Raw genomic sequence first — 9,503 nt, 5'->3', positions numbered from 1 at the left:
GGAGCGCCTCTGCCCAGCCACCCACCGTCTGGGAAGTGAGGAGCGCCTCTGCCCGGCCGCCCCGTCCAGGAAGAAGTGAGGAGCACCTCTGCCCGGCTGCCCTGTCAGGGAAGAAGGGAGGAGCCCCTCTGCCCGGCCGCCCCGTCCGGGAAGAAGTGAGGGGCCCCTCTGCCCGGCCGCCCCGTCTGGGAAGTGAGGAGCGCCTCTGCCCAGCCGCCCCGTCCGGGAAGAAGTGAGGAGCGCCTCTGCCCGGCCGCCCCGTCTGGGAAGTGAGGAACGCCTCTGCCCGGCCGCCCCGTCCGGGAAGAAGTGAGGAGCGCCTCTGCCCGGCCGCCCCGTCCGGGAAGAAGTGAGGAGCGCCTCTGCCCGGCCGCCCCGTCCGGGAAGAAGTGAGGAGCGCCTCTGCCCGGCCGCCCCGTCTGGGAAGTGAGGAGCGCCTCTGCCCAGGCACCCATCGTCTGGGAAGTGAGGAGCGCCTCTGCCCGGCCGCCCCGTCTGGGAAGTGAGGAGCGCCTCTGCCCGGTCACCCCGTCTGGGAAGAAGTGAGGAGCGCCTCTGCCCGGCCGCCCTGTCTGGGATGAAGTGAGGAGCGCCTCTGCCCGGCTGCCCCATCTGGGAAGTGAGGAGCGCCTCTGCCCGGGCGCCCCGTCCGGGAAGAAATGAGGAGCGCCTCTGCCCGGCCGCCCCTCCGGGAAGAAGTGAGGAGCGCCTCTGCCCGGCCGCCCCGTCTGGGAAGAGGTGAGGGGTACCTCTGCCCGGCCACCCCGTCTGGGAAGTGACGAGCACCTCTGCCCGGCCACCCATCGTCTGGGAAGTGAGGAGCGCCTCTGCCCGGCCGCCCCGTCTGGGAAGTGAGGAGCGCCTCTGCCTGGCCACCTATCGTCTGGGAGGTGAGGAGCGCCTCTGCCCGGCCGCCCCGTCCGGGAGGAAGTGAGGAGCGCCTCTGCCCGGCCGCCCCGTCTGGGAGGAAGTGAAGAGCGCCTCTGCCCGGCCGCCCTGTCCGGGAGGAAGTGAGGAGTGCCTCTGCCCGGGCGCCCGTCCGGGAGGAAGTGAGGAGCGCCTCTGCCCAGCCGCCCCGTCTGGGAAGTGAGGAGCGCCTCTGCCCGGCCGCCCCGTCTGGGAAGTGAGGAGCGCCTCGCCCGGCCGCCCCGTCTGGGAAGTGAGGAGGCCTCTGCCCGGCCGTCCCGTCTGGGAAGTGAGGAGCGCCTCTGCCCGGCCACCCACCATCTGGAAGTGAGGAGCGCCTCTGCCCGGCCACCCACCGTCTGGGAAGTGAGGAGCGCCTCTGCCCGGCCACCCACGTCTGGGAAGTGAGGAGCGCCTCTGCCCGCACCCACCTCTGGGAAGTGAGGAGCGCCTCTGCCCGGCCGCCCCGTCTGGGAAGTGAGGAGCGCCTCTGCCCGGCCACCCACGTCTGGGAAGTGAGGAGCGCCTCTGCCCGGCCACCCATCGTCTGGGAAGTGAGGAGCCCTCTGCCCGCCGCCCCGTCTGGGAAGTGAGGAGCGCCTCTGCCCGGCCACCCACCTCTGGGAAGTGAGGAGCGCCTCTGCCCGGCCACCCCGTCTGGGAAGTGAGGAGCGCCTCTGCCCGGCTGCCCCATCTGTGAAATGAGGAGCGCCTCTGCCCGCCCCCCGTCCCCCCCCCCCCCGTCCGGGAAGTGAGGAGCGCCTCTGCCCGGCCGCCCCCGTCTGGGAAGTGAGGAGCGCCTCTGCCCCCCCCCCGGGGAGCCCCCCCCCCCCCCCCCCCCCCCCCCCCCCCCCCCCCCCCCCGTCTGGGAAGTGAGGAGCGCCTCTGCCCGGCCCCCCGTCTGGATGAGAGCGCCTCTGCCCGGCCCCCCGTCTGGGAAGTGAGGAGCCTCTGCCGGCCCCGTCTGGGAAGTGAGAGCGCCTCTGCCCGGCCACCCCGTCTGGGAAGTGAGGAGCGCCTCTGCCCGGCCCCCCGTCTGGGAAGTGAGGAGCGCCTCTGCCGGCCCCCGTCTGGGAGTGAGAGCGCCTCTGCCCGCCGCCCCGTCCGGGGAAGTGAGGAGCGCCTCTGCCCGGCCGCCCCTCTGGGAAGTGAGGAGCGCCTCTGCCCGCCGCCCGTCCGGGGAAGTGAGGAGGCCTCTGCCGGCCGCCCTCGGGGAAGTGAGGAGCGCCTCTGCCCGGCCGCCCCGTCGGGAAGTGAGGAGCGCCTCTGCCCGGCCGCCCCGTCTGGGAAGTGAGGAGCGCCTCTGCCCGGCCGCCCCGTCTGGGAAGTGAGGAGCGCCTCTGCCCGGCCGCCCCGTCTGGGAAGTGAGGAGCGCCTTGCCGGCCGCCCGTCTGGGAAGTGAGGAGGCCTCTGCCGGCCACCCACCGTCTGGGAAGTGAGGAGCGCCTCTGCCCGGCCACCACCGTCTGGGAAGTGAGGAGCGCCTCTGCCCGCCCCCACCGTCTGGGAAGTGAGGAGCGCCTCTGCCCGGCCACCCACCGTCTGGGAAGTGAGGAGCGCCTCTGCCCGGCCCCCACCGTCTGGGAAGTGAGGAGCGCCTCTGCCCGCCCCCCGTCTGGGAAGTGAGGAGCGCCTCTGCCCGGCCCCCCGTCTGGAAGTGAGGAGCGCCTCTGCCCGGCCCCCGTCTGGGTGGGGGCTGCCGGCCGGGGAAGTGAGGAGCGCCTCTGCCCGGCCGCCCCGTGTCTGGGAAGAAGTGAGGAGCGCCTCTGCCCGGCCGCTCCGTCTGGGAGGTCTACCATGGAGGCCAGAAGCAATGTGGGGGCTGGACGTGGTGGCTCACACCTGTGGTCCCGGCACTCTGGGGGGCGAGGCGGGTTGATCACTTCGGGCTAGGAGTTCGAGACCAGTCTGGCCAACTTGGCGAAACATGAAAAATACAACAGACAAACCAACCAACCAACTCAGTGACAACAACAACAACAACAAAAAAAAAAAAAAAAAAAAGAAGTGTACAAAAAATAGAAAATGTATATGCAAAGTAGGAAAATCTTGAAAACAAAAATATAAATCAAAAATAGACATGCTTTGTAACCTAAAGATAACTGCTGATCACATCAAAAAAAAAAAAAAAAAAAAGGGTAGAATGAATGGGTTCCAGGAATGTGATAGACCCACAAGTATTTCCTATCAGATCCCTTTCTCTACCTACAAATGTTTGATTCTTCTGTTTTGCTCAAGAGACCCAGCACTGCGGATCTGGCTGGTTAACTCTGTGGGAGGTGGGGGCAGGTACATGAAATTGGGAAGAAATAGAAGAACTAAAGGCAATGAATGGGTTGCTGCCTTGAGTAAGAAATTCCAGTCCCAGGGCCGGGCATGGTGGCTCACGCTTGTAATCCCAGCACTTTGGGAGGCCGAGGCGGGCAGATCACGAGGTCAGGAGATCGAGACCACGGTGAAACCCCGTCTCTACTAAAAATACAAAAAAAAAAAATTAGCCGGGCATGGTGGCGGGTGCCTGTAGTCCCAGCTACTCGGAGAGGCTGAGGCAGGAGAATGGCGTGAACCCAGGAGGCAGAGCTTGCAGTGAGCCGAGATCGCGTCACTGCACTCCAGCCTGGGTGACAGAGCGAGACTCCGTCTCAAAAAAAAAAAAAAAAAAAAAAAAAAAAAAAAGACATTCCAGTCCCAGCTGAAACTCTTACCTTAATGTGGCACTTGAAATAAATGGGGTCAAGACAGTTTTGAAGAGCTAGGAAAGATGAGATTGAGATGGTGCCTGTCTGAATAAGGGGAAGGGGAATTCATAGATATGCTTCTGGTAGAGACTTGCATTGGCTGGTGGTGTCTTCACTGAAAGACTGGATATGAAAGAAAGAGCAAACTCTTTCCCATGCAACAGGATTCAAGTCAAATGTTACCTCTTTTAGGAAGCTCCTGCCTGGGTTAGGCCTTCACTCTGCTGTGTTGCCACAGCTCACTGTTAATGTCTCAAATGCAGAATTTAACTGACTTCATTATGTTAAGTACCTACTCCAGGGTAGGTGGGCCCCAGTAGTTTGTCTGTTTCTCTTTATTAGATGCTGAATGAATAAATAATTAATGAAAAAAATGCCTAAATATTTGTGAAACCCCAATTATGAACATTATGGTTTATATAATAAGTACGTGTGCTTAGCATGTTAGAAGCCAAAAAAGAAAAAAAATAGGAGGGGACCAACTATATAACAAGTAGGAGGTGTTTTGCACTCTGTGATGAACAGCATGGCATATTTCTTACTTTCAGATTAAAATGGAAATGGCTCTAGGCTCTACCTGCAGAATTCAGGAGATTCCATGATCACACTCCTGACCTCCCACTCCTTTGCCTGGGTTATTTGGATTCCTAGGGGCTTGTGCACCCACACATACTGTGCCAGGTTCCATTCTCAAGTGACTAGGGGCCCTGGTGAATCCCTGCTCACTGCTGCTTTCACTGTCTGGGATCTGCTGGGGTCACAAATTTTCTATTGTACCTCTGGCCCTGTGGCATCAGGGATTAGCAACATGTCAACTTATACAGTTTGCTGCTGAGTAGCATGGACTTTGAAGGAGAGTGGCATAAAAGCATAATACAACTTGCTCTCTGACAGTTCAGAACCCTCTGCACAGCCATGCCCTTCTATTGTCATTCACCAAACCAAAGCACGTCCAGGCATCTCCCTGTCTCAGAAAGAACAATCACTATTCCTTTTTTGAATTCTAGAATTTCCTCAAGGTCTGGGTTTCTTTCCTTCTTCATCCTTCTAAAATAGAAATGGTACTCTCTGTTCTTTCTTCCCACAGTGAAACTTAAAGGGCCATTAGAAGGGCTTGGGCTTTAGAAACACAAGACTCGGTCCACTGCCCTTTCTTGGGGTTGGGGGTAGAATAGCTTTTATTCCTTTTTAACAAGTTATCCACTCCATGGATAGGAGACTTTAATTTTTTTAATTTTTTTTTTTTTTTTTTTTTTTTTTGAGACGGAGTCTTGCTCTGTTGCCCAGGCTGGAATGCAGTGGTGCGATCTCGGCTCACTGCAAGCTCCACCTCCCGGGTTCATGCCGTTCTCCTGCCTCAGCCTCTCCGAGTAGCTGGGACTACAGGCGCCTGCCACCACGCCTGGTTAATTTTTTGTATTTTTTAGTAGAGACGGGGTTTCACCGTGGTCTCGATCTCCTGACCTCGTGATCCGCTCGCCTCGGCCTCCCAAAGTGCTGGGATTACAAGCGTGAGCCACCGCGCCCGGCCAGGAGACTTTTTAATATATAGTAAAAATTCCAGTACAAGTTAAATTATCACTTGCAGGTCACTCTGCTACATCAAAGATGCATAGAATAAGAATTTGTGCCATTGTTACTTGCTCTTTTGCAAAGCGTAGAGTTTCCTTTCTAGTTATGACCTAAACATAAAGAAAACCTATGTCATAATGTTTAACCTTTATAAATTTTTTTTAGCTCTTCTTAAAAAAAAATGTCCTGGTAGACAGTCCAGAGAGGAAACATTGCCAAGTTTGCTGCCAAGGGCTTCACAGAGAGAAAACTGAAGAAGCCAAACTCACAGGGCTTTACAGCCTCCTGATATCCTGTCACTGCGATGGTTTGGCAGTAATTCCTCAGGATCAGTGTGGAGGGGAGGGAGGTAGAGAAATCTCCCCATAGGGTTATACTTGGCTATGATTGCTCCTATCATTTTATGCCTGGAACTCAATAAGATTGTTTGTCATATTAACAGGCATAGCTCCTCATCAAAGCATATCCATAGTGCCGGAGAACCTAGGCCAGCTTATCTCACTTATACACTGTGTCCAGAACTCTCCTGGGAATTACTTAGGTAATTGTGGCGAGACCAGACTACTGACTCATTGATCCCTCTCTTACGATGGGTTGGTTCCTCCTTCAGAAGCATATCCTTGGGGCCGTTCCCTGTCCACTCATCTCAGTTGAGACCATTTAAAATGGTGAAACTCATTAGAGTTGGAGGTTGAGCATTTTATTTTCCTAGAGACTCCTTGGTTTCTAGACAAATGTGTTCATTCCCTACTTAGCGTCCTTTGAGTTGAACACACAGAGATGATACGGGTGTGGGGTACATTGTCAAGCCACAAACATAACCTGCTCTGTAATAATACCCTCCTACATTGTTATCTTGCTTTGGCACGGTATGATTCAAGTCTTAATCTTAACACTAAAATTAAGTGGTTTCACTCTATTAAAGGCATCATCCTCAACTGAAACTCACTAAAGCATATATATGTCACGTGGACTAGCTGAACACAAAGCTCTTAATCTGAAGTTGACCTATTTAGTAAACCTATAGCTCAGAGTTTGACCTTATCACCTCAGAAAATCAGGGATAAAATCTGTCTTTACATTGTTTCAGGTACTTGGGTATCAGAGACATTATTTGTTTATCAAGACCTAACAAAACACTTTCTTATTTTTTAAAATTTCTGTGTGTGTGTGTGTGTGTGTGTGTGTATTTTACCTGTCACATTGTTCTTTTTTAAACCTTGCTTTGGAAGGAACCCAGTGTGAAACCATGGGTGTGGGCCTCCACATGCCAAAGCCTTAAGGAATTCACTTACAGTGTATTTAAGGCTCAGTTGAGGCTTCTGAATTCCACTCAGTACAGGTGGTAGTGTGTGTGGAGTACATGTGATCGGCACTGAACAGTAAGAGGTTCAGTCCTGGGTTAGGGAGGGAGAAAGAGAGAATATAAACAACCTAGAAACCTGTTTAGATCATGACAGGTGGCTGTTGATTAGGACAGGCACATAACTCACCTGGGTGCCTTAGTGGAAATGTCATGCCTTATTTTAGAAGGAAATTAGTCAGTGATAAGAGATACAACTGTAAGGAATAAATAACATTCTAATAACATATTTAAGTATGTCATTTACCAACAAGATCAGTTTTCAAATTTGCTTTTGACAAAGACTAAAATAAAAATAAAACATGATACTGAAATAATGGATCTGTGAACAGAGATTTGTTAAAAACACACAAAAACTGACGGGAGATTATGAGACATACTTTTCCCCCTACAATTCTATGAAATACTAGTTTTTTAAAAAGATAGTTTAAAAATAACTTGTCAAATTTGATCAAGTGCAGACAAATCTATAGAGAAGTAGACAGATCAGTTATGACCTGGGGCTGGGGATGGTAGCAAAGGATGACCATAAACTGACAAAGATATGTTTTTGAGGTGATGAACATGTTCTAAAACTGGATTGTGGGGCCAGGCACAGTGGCTCACACCTGTAATCCCAGCACTGTGGGAGGCCAAAGTGGGTGGATCACCTGAGGTCAGGAGTCTGAGACCAGCCTGGCCAACATGGCAAAATCTCGTCTCTGCTAAAAATACAAAAAATCAGCCAGGCATGGTGGCACACGCCTGTAATCCCAGCTATTTGGGAGGCTGAGGCAGGATAATCGCTTGAACCCAGGAGGCAGAGGTTGCAGTGAGCCAAGATCGAGCCACTGCACTCCAGCATGGGCGATAGAGGGAATCTCCATCTTAAAGAAAGAAAGAAAGAAGGAAAGAAAGTGGAAAGAAGGAAGGAAAGAAAGAAAGAAAGAAAGAAAGAAAGAAAGAAAGAAAGAAAGAAAGAAAGAGAGAAAGAAAGAAAGAATGGGGGTTGCTATGGATGGAGGGATGTGAGGAAGGAATGGAGAGTTATTTAATTGATATAGAGTTTCAATTTTGCAAGATGAATTGCCTTCTGGAGATGGATGTTGGTGATGTTTGTATGTACTTTATACCACTGAACTGTGCACTTAAAAATGGTTAAGATGGCAAATTTTGTATGTGCATTTTACCTCAATTAATAATTTTTTTAAGTTTTTAAAAAAATAACCAAGTGTGCTTGTCTGTTCTAGAAATGAAAACATTAATTTTATCTATTCTGATCTCTGGAATATATAAATCATCAATAAATAATTGTGGCTTACCTTGCCCCTGAGTCACATGGAGGTGGAGGCTCCCTTGCATTCAAGATTTGACTTCACCTGTAATCCACCGCCATGGCTGTGGATTGCTGGAGGTGTAATGGACGTTAATACTGCTTTACAAGAGGTGCTGAAAACCGCCCTCATCCATGGTGGCCTAGCATGTGGAATTCATGAAGCTGCCAAAGCCGTAGACAAGTGCCAAGCCCATCTTTGTCTGCTTACATCCAACTGTGGTGAGTCTATGCATGTCAAGGTGGTGGAGGCCCTTTGTGCTGAACAGCAAATGAATCCAATTAAGGTTGATGACAATAAGAAACTAGGGGAATGCCGGGTGCAGTGGCTCACGCCTGTAATCCCAGCATTTTGGGAGGCTGAGGCAGGCGGATCATGAGGTCAGGAGATTGAGACCATCCTGGCCAACATGGTGAAACCCTGTCTTTACTAAAATACAAAAAATCAGCCAGGTGTAGTCATGCATGCCTGTAGTGCCAGCTACTCAGGAAGCTGAGGCAGCAGAATCACTTGAACCCGGAAGGCAGAGGTTGCAGTGAACTGAGATTGTGCCACTGCACTGCGGCCTGGCAACAGAGCAAGATGCTGTCTCAAAAAAAAAAAAAAAAAGAAAAGAAAAGAAACTAGGGGAATGGGTAGGCCTCTGTAAAATTGACAGAGAGAGGAAGCCCCTTAAAGTGGTTGGTTGCAATTGTGTAGTAGTTAAGGACTATGGCAAGGAGTCTCAGTCAAGCATGTTATCAAAGAGTCCTTCAAATGCAAGAAATGAACACATAAAACTTTGGCTCTCACACATACACACACACAAATTGCTGTGGCTATAAATGCAGCCATAGTTGTGTTGATAAATTCTGATCTTGTCTTTGCTATTCCTTTGGGTAGTTCATCTGTTTTTATGGAAATAAAGCTTGCCTTTGTATGGATAATTTCACCTAGACCAATTTTACCAATTCTGGTCATGCAGTTCTGACTTCTTGCATGGTGGTTCCACTGGAACATTACCAAATTACCCCAGGCACATCATGGCTAAATGAAAACTCATGTTCTTTGTCTGTAACCAGTGTCTGCCTCTTGAATTTCTTGTGTCTTTTAGTGGTTATTGTCATTGTCTTAGTTATTATAGCTTAGATCCATGGGGTCATTTTGGATCCTGTCTATCTTGCAGTGACAATTATTGTTGGTTTTTTTTTTTTTTGCCTTCATTCTTTTCTATTCCCAAACATACTATACAACATTTGAGGTAAATTTAACTTTTAAAACATTCAAGCCCCCGGGAGGCTGAGGTTGCGGTGAGCCGAGATCATGTCGTTGCACTCCAGCCCAGGTGGCAGTTGGAGACTCCATCTCAAATAAATAAATAAATAAATAAATAAATATAAAAAAAAATTCAAGCCATCTACTAAGTTTTCCAAAGTAATCTCCTGCTATAATCAAGATCAATTATCTTCTTCTCCCAGTGTGGACTACTTAATGTCTGCATTTTTATTTTCCAGTGTTTTTTAACCACTTATTTCCAAAAATAATGGTCTTCTTCCTCTTTTCCACTTAATCTAATGATCTTTTCCCATCAAACTTCCTTCTCCAGAAACCCTTCCCAGGTTACTGCAGCCT

General features: G+C 50.9%; 1 pseudogene; it reads left to right on the top strand.

The window, feature by feature from the left end:
• Positions 1–7,971: 7,971 nt before the first annotated feature.
• Positions 7,972–8,661, top strand: LOC100581270 (annotated as a pseudogene).
• Positions 8,662–9,503: the final 842 nt, after the last annotated feature.

Source organism: Nomascus leucogenys, chromosome 1a, assembly GCF_006542625.1.
Source record: "Nomascus leucogenys isolate Asia chromosome 1a, Asia_NLE_v1, whole genome shotgun sequence".
Lineage (NCBI taxonomy): Eukaryota > Metazoa > Chordata > Mammalia > Primates > Hylobatidae > Nomascus > Nomascus leucogenys.
The sequence above is the reverse complement of the archived record's forward strand: the minus strand, read 5'-3'. Positions and strand labels throughout refer to the sequence as shown.